Source organism: Rhinolophus sinicus, chromosome 2, assembly GCF_057876585.1.
Source record: "Rhinolophus sinicus isolate RSI-liver-muscle chromosome 2, RSI-T2T, whole genome shotgun sequence".
NCBI lineage: Eukaryota > Metazoa > Chordata > Mammalia > Chiroptera > Rhinolophidae > Rhinolophus > Rhinolophus sinicus.
The window spans coordinates 7,745,168-7,758,550 of NC_142502.1; positions in this window are offsets into that span (position 1 = coordinate 7,745,168).

Sequence of the window (13,383 nt, forward strand, 5' to 3'; positions counted from 1 at the left end):
CTATTTCCTCCTTAGAATCACAAATAGCACCTCTGGTTTTGCATAGCTCACAAGGGCCTCTGAGACTTAAGGAAACCAAGGCCCAAATAGATTGAATAACTTGACTGGAGTCATATGTTAGTGTGATGGCAGTGCCAGGATTCATAACCAAGGTAGTCTGACTGATATTTGTGCCCTTAACTACTAAGCTCTGTATAGGTTCTTTTCTCTTTAATTGGAAATTAAGTCTTAGACTGACACAAAAGGAGTTGAGATAAGTCAATAAGTATTATAAATCCTCAGGAAGATGTTTGTCTCCCTGCTGACTTGAAAAAAAGGATTGCTACTAAGAGAAAATGGTGCCAGGGGGTCTTAACAATCTCTACTTCCCCCGAACAGCAGCACATATTAAACCTGCAGTACAAGGTTGTGGGGACAGAGCCCCAGAGAGTAGTTTACAGGCTCTCGGCCTCACGTGGAAGGGTGCTGGCTCAGGTGGTGGATGGCCGTTGGCTGTGGCTGATTGGCCGTCAACTGTAGCCAGTTAGCCGATTAGCCGCTGGTATAACTGCTGCGGCTACGAAGGATTGCCGAGGAGCTGAGCAGAGTCGAAGAGAGCGGAAGAGAGGAGAAGAACAGAGTCGAGAGAGTGGAGGAGAGTCGTCGGTCGGTCGGTTGGCGGAAAGGCGGACGGCAGGTCGCACGTCCGGTGAACCCAGCCTCCAGTGAGACCATAGTGGTATGACTCCCCTACCTATGGCTCCATGGGTGTTCCTTTTTGGCCTCACCATATCCTGCGTTCTTGTGTGGGGAGCAGGAGCAGAGACCCCGCAGGCCGCCCCGCCTGAAAAATGGCGCGGCGAGCAGGGTCTCCCGCACGACAAAGGTTTTTGGAAAGATTTTTGATTCTGCTGTGCTCATTGATATGGAGCCTGAACTGTTTACAAAGTGGCCTCACTTAGATCTACTTGGTTGGTTAGGAATCAGGAAGCAAACTGGTCATAAGAATGACTTTCGAACATTTTTCTATACTTTCCCCCACAGACCTACCAGAAATACCTGGTGAAAGTTCCGAATACATGTCCAATAGACACTGCAGTGAGGGTTTCCTTTGGAGCCAGACAGGCCTGGGTGAAACCCACAGCCTACTGCTCTCCCTCTGTTTAATGCTGTGTGTTTCCAAACTTCTTTGAGCCTCATTTTTATCTGTAACCTTGCTGCAAGGATTAAGTAGGATAGATGATGTTCCTGGACTAGTTTGTGGTGTATATAGATATTCAAAAATGTCAGTTCTCTTTCTTGCCCTTTCCCCTGAATGTGTAAGAAGAAAAGCACGTAGCTGTGGTGATTATACCTTTCTTGTTCCTTTTACAGAGCTGCACGACCTGTAGTGAATTTCAGTCAGGTAGCAATTTACATTAAGACCATTGATTACCATCCATAACTTTAAAAGTCCTTACTGAAATTTCAGTAACATCATTTCCAAATATCAGCTTCAGCTTTAGCTGTGTCTTTCATTCATTTAACAAATAGTTACTGAAAAGCTTTTAGGTATAAGTCATTTATCTTGAATAGAGCTTTCTGAAGACATTACAGCAAAATAGACTGGTTCACAAATAGGTATTAGGGAAACAGACTGTACTTTATGGTAATAATAACCTGTTCTTTCTCGCTGGTTGCAAGTTCCAACCCTGACCTTAATTCTTTTTTTTTTTTTTTTTAATTGGGGAATATTGGGGAACATTGTGTTTCTCCAGGGACCATCAGCTCCAAGTCGTTGTCCTTCAATCTAGTTGTGGAGGGCACAGCTCACTGGTCCATGTGAGAATCCAACTGGCAATCCTGTTGTTCAGAGCTTGAGCTCTAACCAACTGAGCCATCTGGCCACCCCTCTGAGCTTAATTCTTAGGGAAAATAATTTGGTCTAGCAAGACAAAAAAAAGGAAGAAAAAGAAAACAAACACAAAAAACTAAGAACAGAACAAGGTCTTAACAGAAATTAAAGGTGTTTCTTCTCAATATAACATAGGGGATGTAGCTCCCTTTTAAAGTCACTTATTTGTTAATTGATCTTGCATAATCAATTAAGAAATTGTTTTCATCACTGCTAGTCAGTCAAAGGGAAACTTTTAAGTCCTCTTTTCTAGCATAAAGTTATAAAACATGCTGTGTTCATAGTGTGTGTGTGTGTGTGTGTGTGTGTGTACAGTGTGTACAGTGAGGTAGCAGTGAATATTACTACAAAAATGCAGACTTTGCAAACTTTGCAAACTATTACATATTCAAATATATTTTAAATGAACTGAGTTTCCAGAGATTTCCTAAGTGTTAAGTTTAATTAAATGGTTTGAATTTAAATGGAGCTATTTGTTCCTAATTAAAAAGCACTGACTTAGGCTCTCATTCAATAAAAAAGAAATTAGACAAACCCACTTTTTTAGACTACAGTAACCTATACTTTTAGACTTAGCAGTATTTAATAGAACTTGTATCCTAGGGATGATAAATGATCATACAATTATATAGAATATGTGAGAAATTAATGTATAATATATACAAGATTAGTTATTGCGAATAACTAATAAATTATTAGCTACAAAAATAGTGATATGAATTGAGTGTGTAATGTAATAGACACTGGATGCCATTGTTGCTCGTTAAAGTTGTTTTCTTACTTTTAACTCCTTTCATTGCCAGCAAGAGTGATTTAGGGTGTGACTGGCTCAGATTATTTTTTGCTCCAATAAAGGGATGCTTTTGAAAACCTGCTTGTACCCTAACTCTCTACTGTTGCCCCAATACAACATTTCTGTTGACAAAACTGAAAAACCAAACAGTAGCAGGAAATGAAAGTGCTCTATACTATTGCTAAGTAAGTGAACACAGCCTTCACCCTGGAACCTGAGCCAATAAAAATCTACATTTCAAATGGCCCCTTTGAAGCATTCATTCATTCTTTCAGCAAATATTTCTTGATCTCTCTCTATGACCCAAGCATACAAATGAGTATGAATAGGCCATGTAGCTGCTATGACTGGCTTCCAGTCTAGAGGGGGTGAGAGACGAATAAGCAAATACTGCAGCGGAGACCTAATTACTGCAATGGAGGAATTTCAGTATGTGGACAAGGGCGTGGAGACACAGAAGCCTCTGGACTGTAGGCAACACCAAGCACAAGGGCTCAGCAGGAGGGAGTGTTGGGAGATGGAGGCAGTCAGAGCACAACAGCCTGAGGGCCACACTAAAGCATCTGGCCATCATCCTGCAGGTAGACCTGCGTCTAAAGAAAGTGAAGAGCATATCAGAAGAGCTGCTTCCTGGGGTCTGCACACTGGTTTCCCGTGCTGTACCAAAGGAAGAAAAATGGGGCCTCAGATCAGTTGTACGGTGCTCCTGAGTGGCGGTGGTGTCCCTAAGACGTGCCCTGATGAGGTATTTACTGTCTTTGCTTTACCCAGGATTAAAACTTCAGAGGAACTTGTGGGTTTGTAGGGAAATTGTTTTGCCTGCCATCATCAGTCCTTGTTCTCTGATAGCAAACAAAGGGTTCCAGCAGCTTGGGGGGTAATGATCACATCCAACACATTTAGTATTAGAATATATTTAGACATGACCTTTTGTCTAAAAGCTGTAAGTTTGAGGATTTCTGACTGACTTTGCTCACTTTACTGTGAAACATATGATGAAGCTCTCTGGCACCTACTTGGCCGTTTATAATGGTTCATTCAAGGCCCTGGCCAGCAAGTCTGCATGACAGAAGGTCACAGTCATTAACAGGGCACATTCTAACATAAACACTCTTGGCAAGATGAAGGCTGAGTGTTTCTGCCAAAAGAATCAGTAGAACACAAAAAATGCACACCACGGAATGAACGCCTGAAGATCAGTTCAGGGGCCTATCTGAGTTAGGAAAGGTGCTGGATGCTGATACAAGAATGGTTGTGTCCTTAGACTATGTAACTGACAATCCACCAGAATGAAATATAGAAATGGTCCCGCCCATTCGCTGTACGTTACATTGGCGAATCTTGATTATGCCTTTGATGGTAAAACTAAGGAATTACTCCACATTGGGTGGATCTGGGCAGGATGGTTCATGACAGTAGCATTTTTCTGTAGGAATCCTAAAAATGCTTGGAATGCCACATAAACCCTTCTCTGGCTAAAGTCAGCAATTATTAGCTACAGTCACATAGTTTTTGGTCCAAAGCTCACTTCAAATGACAGAGATCAGTGGCTGAAATTTTGTAGGGATTGTTGTGGAACTCTTGGCTAAAGGGAGATAGACAGATAGGAAGGTAGGTAGGTAGGTAGATAGATAGATGCATACATACATATACATATATATGTGTATACATACATACATTCGAAGGTCTGACAATTAAGTTTGCAAACTTGTTGCAACAATATTGCTAAACTTTTTTGATATCAGAGGGATTATTCATTATGAATTTGTACCAACTGGACAAACAGTTAACCAAGTTTACTATTTGGAAGTGCTGAAAAGGTTGCGTGAAAAAGTTAGACGACCTGGGGCTGCCGGATGGCTTAGTTGGTTAGAGCGCGAGCTCTGAACAATGAGGTGCCGGTTTGATTCCCACATGGGCCAGTGAGCTGCGCCCCCCACAACTAGATCGAAGATAAGGAGCTGCTGCTGAGTTACCAGAGGGGTGGCCAGATGGCTCAGTTTGTTAGAGCATGAGCTCTCAACAACAAGGTTGCTGGTTCAATTCCCGCATGGGATGGTGGGCTGCGCCCCCTGCAACTAAAGATTGAAAACGGCGACTGGACTTGGAGCTGAGCTGCGCCCTCCACATCTAGATTGAAGGACAACAACTTGGAACTGATGGGCCCTGGAGAAACACACTGTTCCCCAATATTCCCCAATAAAATTTATAAAAATTAAAAAAAAAGTTTGACGACCTAAACTTTTTGCCAACGATTCATGGCTCTTGCATCACGACAATGCACCAGCTCATACAGCACTCTCTGTGAGGGAGTTTTTAAACAAATAACTGTATTGGAACACCCTCCCTACTCACCTGATCTGGCCCCCAATGACTTCTTTCTTTACCCGAAGATAAAGGAAATATTGAACGGAAGACATTTTGAGGATATTCAGGACATCAAGTGTAATATGATGACAGCTCTGATGGCCATTCCAGAAAAAGAGTCCCAAAATTGCTTTGTAGGGTGGACTAGGCGCTGGCATTGGTGCACAGCTTCCCAAGGGGAGTACTTTGAAGGTGACTGTAGTGATATTCAGCAATGAGGTATGCAGCACTTTTTCTAGGATGAGTTCGCAAACTTGTCAGACCTCATACATACTAGATAGGGCAGTTTCACCAGGTGCATGAAAAATCTTTTAGGAAGGAGGTAGTTCACATAACTAGGAATAGGTTGTCAAGAGGGGCAAACCTTGAAAAGCCTGCTGTCTGGCTATTGTCTAGGTTTGCCAGGCATTCTCCAAAGACTGGAAGTTTCCAAGGGAGAGACAGTGGCATTCATCCTAGGCCTGGCCACCTAACAACTCACCTGCCAGTAGAAGTATACATTTCAAAGTAATTCCTCAATTAAGGTTAATACCTAGGTGTTCAGGACTGAAATTTCTGGTAATAAGGTAGACAATCTAAGTTGAAAACAGTCTCTCTACAAAACACCTAAAAATACTGAATAAAATATAACACATTTATGTTTAAATGCATATCTAAACTAGAAAGACCCAATAGTCTCAGTAACTTTGCACTGGAGAATTTTGATTTGGGGGGTTTGGCAATTTTAGAAAGTTCCACTTCTTCCCTATAGATACAGTTTGTCAGCAAAAAGTGAGAGACATAAGTCAGAATTTCTGAAGTCAGCTTCCTAACCTGATCCCTGTCGCTGATGTTGCTTCTCCACAAATATAAGGAATAAATAATCCATCATATTCCCATTCGAAAAGCAAAGCGAGGCCTTCCTTCATTAACAACTCAGTTCCAAGGACCTTGGAATCAGAGACCTACTACACAAAGGTATGCTGAGCAGGGCAGTGGCCTGGCAGAGTCAGGAAATTGGTTTCAAACAAAGAGATTGAGCAATAAGTAAATATACCGTGTTTCCCCGAAAATAAGACCTAGCCGGACCATCAGCTCTAATGCGTCTTTTGGAGCGAAAATTAATATAAGACCTGGTCTTATTTTACTATAAGACCAGGTATAATATAATATAATATAATATAATGTAATACCAGGTTAATTTTTGCTCCAAAAGAATCATTAGAGCTGATGGTCTGGCTAGGTCTTATTTTCAAGGAAATACAGTATTGAGAATAATGGAAGTCAGATTTCTCACTTTTGAAGAGTTACAAATATGGGAAGGGAAGAAGCTAGAATGCACGTAATATTGCATTGGAATTAGAGGTATTAATATGTAGTGATGGTTTTCAATGTACATGTGTGTCTGCATATGTGTATGGTTTCTACATCTGACTATTGAGAGAGGCTAAAGTAGTGAGACCCTGATAATAATAATAAGCACACCTGTCACCAAAATCATGGCTTCTAAAGCCCATTCTCCACTAAGCAACCAGGGCTTCCTGAGTCCAGAGCTGAATTAGGGAAATATAAGGTGAGCCTGCAGCATCTTGTTGGCCTAGAAAGCAAGGAAGCTCTCAAAGTATGATGGAGATAAATCAAAAGAACACAGAAGCTAACTTGAAGGGCTTCTACTTGCTAAATCTGGGACAATTCAAGCATCAAAATATGTAATAGTAATAAAAGCGTATAAGCCCATTGAATAGAATTGAAAACCATGAATCCATAGTGAAATAGATGATAGATAGATGATAGATAGATAGATAGATAGATAGATAGATAGATAGATAAAGAGACAGCTCAAACTTACAGTAGCATGCCAACCAATAAATGTAGATGGAATGATAGAATTAGAAAAATCACCTTTTGGTAACTGTCATAGTAATAATTGATTTAAGCAAGAAACATCAATGGATGCTAAACCAAATGAATGGAAAGTTTGATGGGAAAAGAGAAAGAGATACATGCATAGTCTCAAATAAGTTTTTATTTAAAGCAGAGAGAAAGTAAGTCAGTGGTGGAAAACCCTGACCGATACTACAGGAATCAAGTATCGACGTTAATATCATTCATTGATGGGCCACAGTGCAGACATGCCAAGTCCAAGAACCACACTGTGCACAACCAGTCCCCAAAATGGCACAGAAATGACATCAAGAAACTATGAAGATATGAATTTCTAATGAGATGGACCCCAAATTCATGAGGAACATATGCCGTGCCAAGAAGCACAAGCAGAGCCTAAAGAAGATGCAGGCCAACAATGCCAGGGCTGTGAGTGTGCATGCCGTGGCTCTTAAGGTCCTTGGGAAGACCAAGGAGGTAAAGTCCAAGATCCCCAAGGTCATCAGCTACAAGTTCAGTTGACTTGCCTGCATTGACCATTCCAAGCTCAGGAACCATGCAAGTGCCTACAATGCCAAGGGTCTCGGGCTTTGCTGATCAAAGGCCAAAGCTCAAACCAGGTTCTAGCTCCAGCTTCAGCTTCCGTCTGGCTCTATGTCAGGCCCCCGAAAGGTGCCTAGACCCCACGATAGCCCTGGAGTAGAGACCTTCAGGTACCACTGTGAGGACAGAAGGATTAGTATCTGCCTGGGCTGTTGTCTGCATGAGATGGTGCCCTCCCGTGCTATTTGTACAAATAATCTGAGGCAACAGCTGTCAAAAAAATTAATATCACTGATAATGGGACAAATAAAAACCATGTTCCACTGATAGGATTCAGTGAGAAGATGAATCACTTCTGTGAAATTCCTACCAAAATAATCTAATCTGACCTGAATCTGATTATGAGAAAACGTCAGACACACACCCAAACTGAGGAACATTCTACAAATTCACTGATCCTGCAACCTTCAAAATGTCAGTGTTTTGAGAGATACGGAAAGATTGAAGATGAAAGAAACATGACAACTAAATGAAGTGCCTCACCCTGGATTGGCTCATTTAGCTATACAGAGCATTATTCTTCAGACAGTTGGTAAAACTTGAATATGGGTTTGGTGGTAGTTGAAATGTTACAATGTTGATTTCTTAGTCTTGATGGTTAACTTGCAATTACGTAGACGGCTGTTCTTGTTTGTAGACCACATACACTAAGTTTTAGCAGTAAAGGGAAATCATGCCTACAACTTACTCTCAAATTAAAGAATTAAAATGCTCTTTGAATTATTCTTGCAATATTTTTGTATTTTTGTAATTATTTAAACCCACAAAAACCCAAGGACTTCAAGCATGCTTAGGTGAATAAGTTTTTACCACGATTGGTACAAATGTTCACTAAACATCTGGTAGGCACTCACTGGGTACCATGTAGTATGTCCAGTCACCCTTATGGAGCCAGCCCGTGCTCTGTGGGGAAAAAAGGATTCTAAAAAGTTGGGCCCAGCAGCAAAAAATTTACTTTGGAAATCAAGTGTCTATTGTAGTTAAACTCTGCAGCACAGTGAACACAAACCACCCATTCTTTCCATCAAAGGAAGCATCCTTACAGTTAGAAGCCATGTTGAATCATAAAATGTTTTCAATATTACCAAGACCCTACCTGCTGACTGCTCAAGATAAATGTCATTTTCAAACTGAAAATACACCCAGAGGCACATCTACATTTTATTTACACCCTCACAAGAAAGATTGTATAAATATAAAATGATGAATTTAAGAATTGGCACCAGGCCTTGAAAGGGGGCCATGCAAGTGAGGAGCCCTGAAACTCAATCCCATTTTCTTCTCGGTACACTCACCTCTGCTTCTACATGAAGCAGACAGATATACCTTGTTCTTGAGAATCAAGAAGTCAGTAACTTCCTCTGTGGTGGTGTCTTTTAAATCTGGGAATGAAGATTCTTCGGGAATTTTCTCTTAAGATAAACCTAAGCCTTTATTGGGGCTATCCCTTGAGGCGCTCTCTTGGTATCAACAGAATGACTGTAGCCGCTTTCAAAAGAGAACGTGTTCAGTGGCACTCCAGGGTTCTAATGGGTTTGTTAACCAGGCAAACCCACTTCTTTGGGCGTTGTGTTTCATAAACAGACATCATAACAGGCCACAGAGAACAACTGTGGACTTTCAGTGCGATTTGTATGGCCACTCTGGAGAATGTTACAAGGGCGTTCAATGACCACTTACTGCAATATTTTCCTCACTCATACCACGTAGGGAGCACCATCTACATAATAAAATCTATGAAGTGTCTGGGCGTGTGTGGTACTACACTAGATACTACAGACCTTCCTCGACAGGAAACCTCTAAGCCTCCTGTTCACCTGGTCCTCCACGACCACCCCACCTTCTGTAAGTCTCAGGATCCCATCATTAGAGCCACGTAGCCCTCAAAAGATCACTCTCCCATTTAGCTCCTTAGTGATCCTCAAGAGACCACTCTTCCGTTCAGTTCTTTTTTTTTTGTAAGTATAATATATATATTTTAATTGGGGAATAGTGTGTTTCTCCAGGGCCCATCAGCTCCAAGTCGTTGTTCTTCAATCTAGTTGTGGAGGGCGCAGCTCAGCTCCAAGTCCAGTCGCCATTTTCAATCATAGTTGCAGGGGGTGCAGCCCACCATCCCATGTGGGAATTGAACTGGCAACATTGTTGTTCAGAGCTTGCACTCTAACCAACTGAGCCATCCAGCCGCCCCTCCAGAAGCTCAGTGGCAGCTCGTTGTCTTCAATCTAGCTGTGGAGGGCGTAGCTCACTGGCCTTTGTGGGAATCGAACCGGCAATCCTGTTGTTCAGAGCTCACACTCTAACCAACTGAGCCATCCAGCTGCCCTCCCATTCAGTTCTTTACGCCCACAGGACAAGGTTCTAACTTCTTGGATGGCAACAGTCCCCTCACAAGTCACCTCCATTGTGCTTTTCTAGTCTCCCTTCTTTAGCCAAACCAGACTACTTTTCTCCCCAAAAAGGCCGTGTCCTTTCACATTCACCTCTTTGCTTTCACATCCTTCTCTCACTGCCTGACGTGTTCTTTCCTTTCTTCTCCCTCTGGCAAACTTCTACTGAGCCTTAAAGGTACAGCCTGTCTTAGTCCGTTCAGGCTGCTATAACAAAATACCACAGACTGGGTGGCCATAAACAACAGATATTTATCTCTCACAGTTCTGGAGGCTGGAAGTCCAAGGTCAAGGCACCTGCATGGTCGTGTTCTGGTGAGCGCTCTCTTCCTGGTTCATAGCTGGCACCTTCTCACTGTGTCCTTACATGGTGGGTGGGGTGAGGAATCATTACCTTTGGGGGTTGTTATTTCAACCTATGAATTTTGGGGGGATACATTCAGAACATAGCACAGCCCAAATGTCACCTCCTGAGGTCTTCTCCACCTCTCAGGGGCAGTCAGCCATTCCCTCATGTACTCCTGGGGCACAGAGCACGCTGTTCTTGTTCTCCCTTCATCACCCTCAGTTTAGTAACATATTCCTTGTCAATCATCCTCAGTGGTCCGGAAACAGCCAGAGGCAGGGGCCACATCTCGCTCATCTCTGTAGATTCAACACCCTTGCACTGTGCCTGGCATATGGTTGGCACTGAATTGTTTCAATAAGTTCCAGCTATTAATAATATCAAGAAGCATTCTATTTACTGTCTGCTTAGTCTCTGCCAGGTTATTTGCTAAATGAATCAATGAATGCAGCCGTTAAAATGCATATATGACCCAAGGAGAGGGTGGGGGCTTCTGGGAGGCCTCCTCCCTCCAGTAAACAAGAGGGAGATGACTTGTCATCTTGGACTGAGACCTGGGGTGAGGAAGTCCAGGCTGGTAAACTTTGGTCAGCCAGAGGCCACCGTGGGAGCCTCCCGGGGTGTGGGCATGGGGAGGGGGCTCTGAGATTGGGCTCCTCAGGAGGGCGGGACAAGGAGAGCAGGCCACAGGTGGGGGCTCCGCAGCCAGTGGCAGGGAGGAGAGGGGACACACAGCTCAGTGGGGGACATCTTTGCATGTTGACTACATCCCTTGAAAGAGCAGATAAAGAACTGCAGCCCAACGATGCACTAATAATGGCCATGTAAAAACTTCGTCATTTCACATATAAATCCATCTGAGGAAAACAGAAAGCACGGCCAATTGGCCTTAAGATTGTTTGCCCTGCCCTGTGAAAGAGACCAGGAGGAGAAGAAAAATAAGGATTAAAAAGTACCAGAGACTTTGGAAAATAAATCACTGCTGTTTAGATTCTGCCTGTTTCATCAACATTTGCAGTTGCTCTTCCAGAGGTCTGGCCTAGCTGGAGCTAGGCATTGCCTGATACCTTCCGTTTATCTCTCAGTTTATCTCTCAAAGGGAAATATTTGGGGAAAGTGAAGTCCACACCCTCGGCCGAAAGTGCCCTAGAACATTAAGCATAGTTCTTGGCTGTCATAGATACCCAGCATCGGAAAACCCGGACCCCGTCTCTCCCCATCTTGAATCTGGTTGCACCTCATGTTAGAGCATATCCTGAGGTACTGCGGCTAAAACAGTGTAGACAGGTTGTTTAGAATATGTTTGAATAACTGTTTCCACCAACACATTGGTCCTGAGCACCCTGAGTCCTTTCCCCTGTTTATGTCCAGGAGCGGGGACAGTCTCAGTCCTTCCTAGGCCCCGGGAATGAGGCGCTGCTGCCCTCTCGTCAAGGCCGTCCAATTTTCCTGTCCATCCCAGCGTCACAAGGGCCACAACTGGGGAGAAGAGAGCTCCTGCCTCAACCGGGAGCCATCTGTTCTGGGATATGTTGGCCCAGGGCTCAGAAGTCAGTGAGAGACAAGCATCCTCTGCTTCAGTTGATTGATGATGATGATGATAAGTATTCTATTTACTAACGGCTTATGTTGTACCAGGCTCTATGCTAAGCACTTTATATATCACCTCATTTAATCCTCACGCCAATCCTATGGGATTGGCATTACTATCCCCATTTTTCAGACCTGCCTAGTCTCACAGCTACTACATGGCAGAGCCCAGTTTCCAAGTTCCTAACTTCTCCAATGCTTCAACTCCCTCAAGGGTACCTTTTTGGCTGGTTCTAGCCTTTGAGCGGGGGCAGTTGCCGTACACAATGGGGATCCATCAGGTCACCCCCTGCCTTACAAGGTGTCTCTGGGGTATCTGTACTCTTCTCCCCGTCCAGCCTCACCACCAGGATCCAACTCAACCCCCCACACTCCAATAAGTCTATTCTACCAAGGTCCACTCACCAATCCCTTCCCGAATGCTCTCTCTAGTATCCCCAATACTGGATATTTCAAGTGTGATCCATGGACCGGTAGCCTTGGCACCACCTGGGAGAAATGTGGACTCTCAGACCCTACCTCAAATCCACTTTTTAACAAGTCCCCAGGGGACTCCAATGCACCCAGACTCTGTAATCTAAGTCTTCATCACTTATCAACAGGTTCCTATGGTTCTAGAGCTGTTTGTTATGTGGCCCTTTGCCTTTTGGGCGAGATTATAAATAAATGCTGGATTGCCCCAATCACCAGAGACTGTCCAGATTGCATACTGGTTATAGACCAGAGTGATCACATGGTAAGCCCTGTGGAATGGCAGCCTGACCGGCAGTATTACCCCAAGGACAGTATTACTCCAAGGACACAGTGGCCTCTCAGGCACCACCTCTGTGGGCCTTTGTTTGCGTCCTGGAGGACTTCTAGGACCCTGCAGGGAGGTTCCTGAAAAAGTGTTACTGATTTTTTTTTTTTAATGCTAAAAGAACCCAGCCCCTCTCTGGCATTCTCCCCTAAGGCTGCCCCTGTGACCCCACCTCTCAGGTGTCCCATGTGCCCTAATCCTCATGCAGTCTTGGTGGCACAGCAGCTGGATCAAAGAGCCACTTGCTCTGGGCTCTGGAATTTCAGAGCCCTGTTCATGAAAGACTTCATAGGACGCCTGTGGCCTCCTCAGGCTACTGCCACGTCCCCTCTAGAGGTGTCACTGCCTCTTCTACAGCTCTTGCTTTCTGAAATCACCTATTTAACATGTGCCCCAGCCCTTAGAGAAAAACTCTGTATTTACTCTCTCACTTCCTGTGGGCAGGGTGGGGCCCACGCCCTTCGATCTGTGGGAGTTGCTATGATTCACTTTGGGAGTGAGGGCCTCTCAGCAGGGAGGCAAGTGATTTGTGTGGTCTTGGAATGCAGGTATGGGCTATACCTTCAGTCGTGTGTGCTGATAAAGGAGAGTTGTGGGAAGGCAAACCTGTCACATAGAGCACATGGAGTGTGTGTGTGTGTGTGTGTGGGGTGTGTTTAGTGTGTGCTTGGTGTGTGTGTGTGCTTGGTGTGTGTGTGTGTGTGTACTGTGTGTTTGGTGTGTGTGGGGTGTGTTTTCTGTATGTGGTACATGTATGTG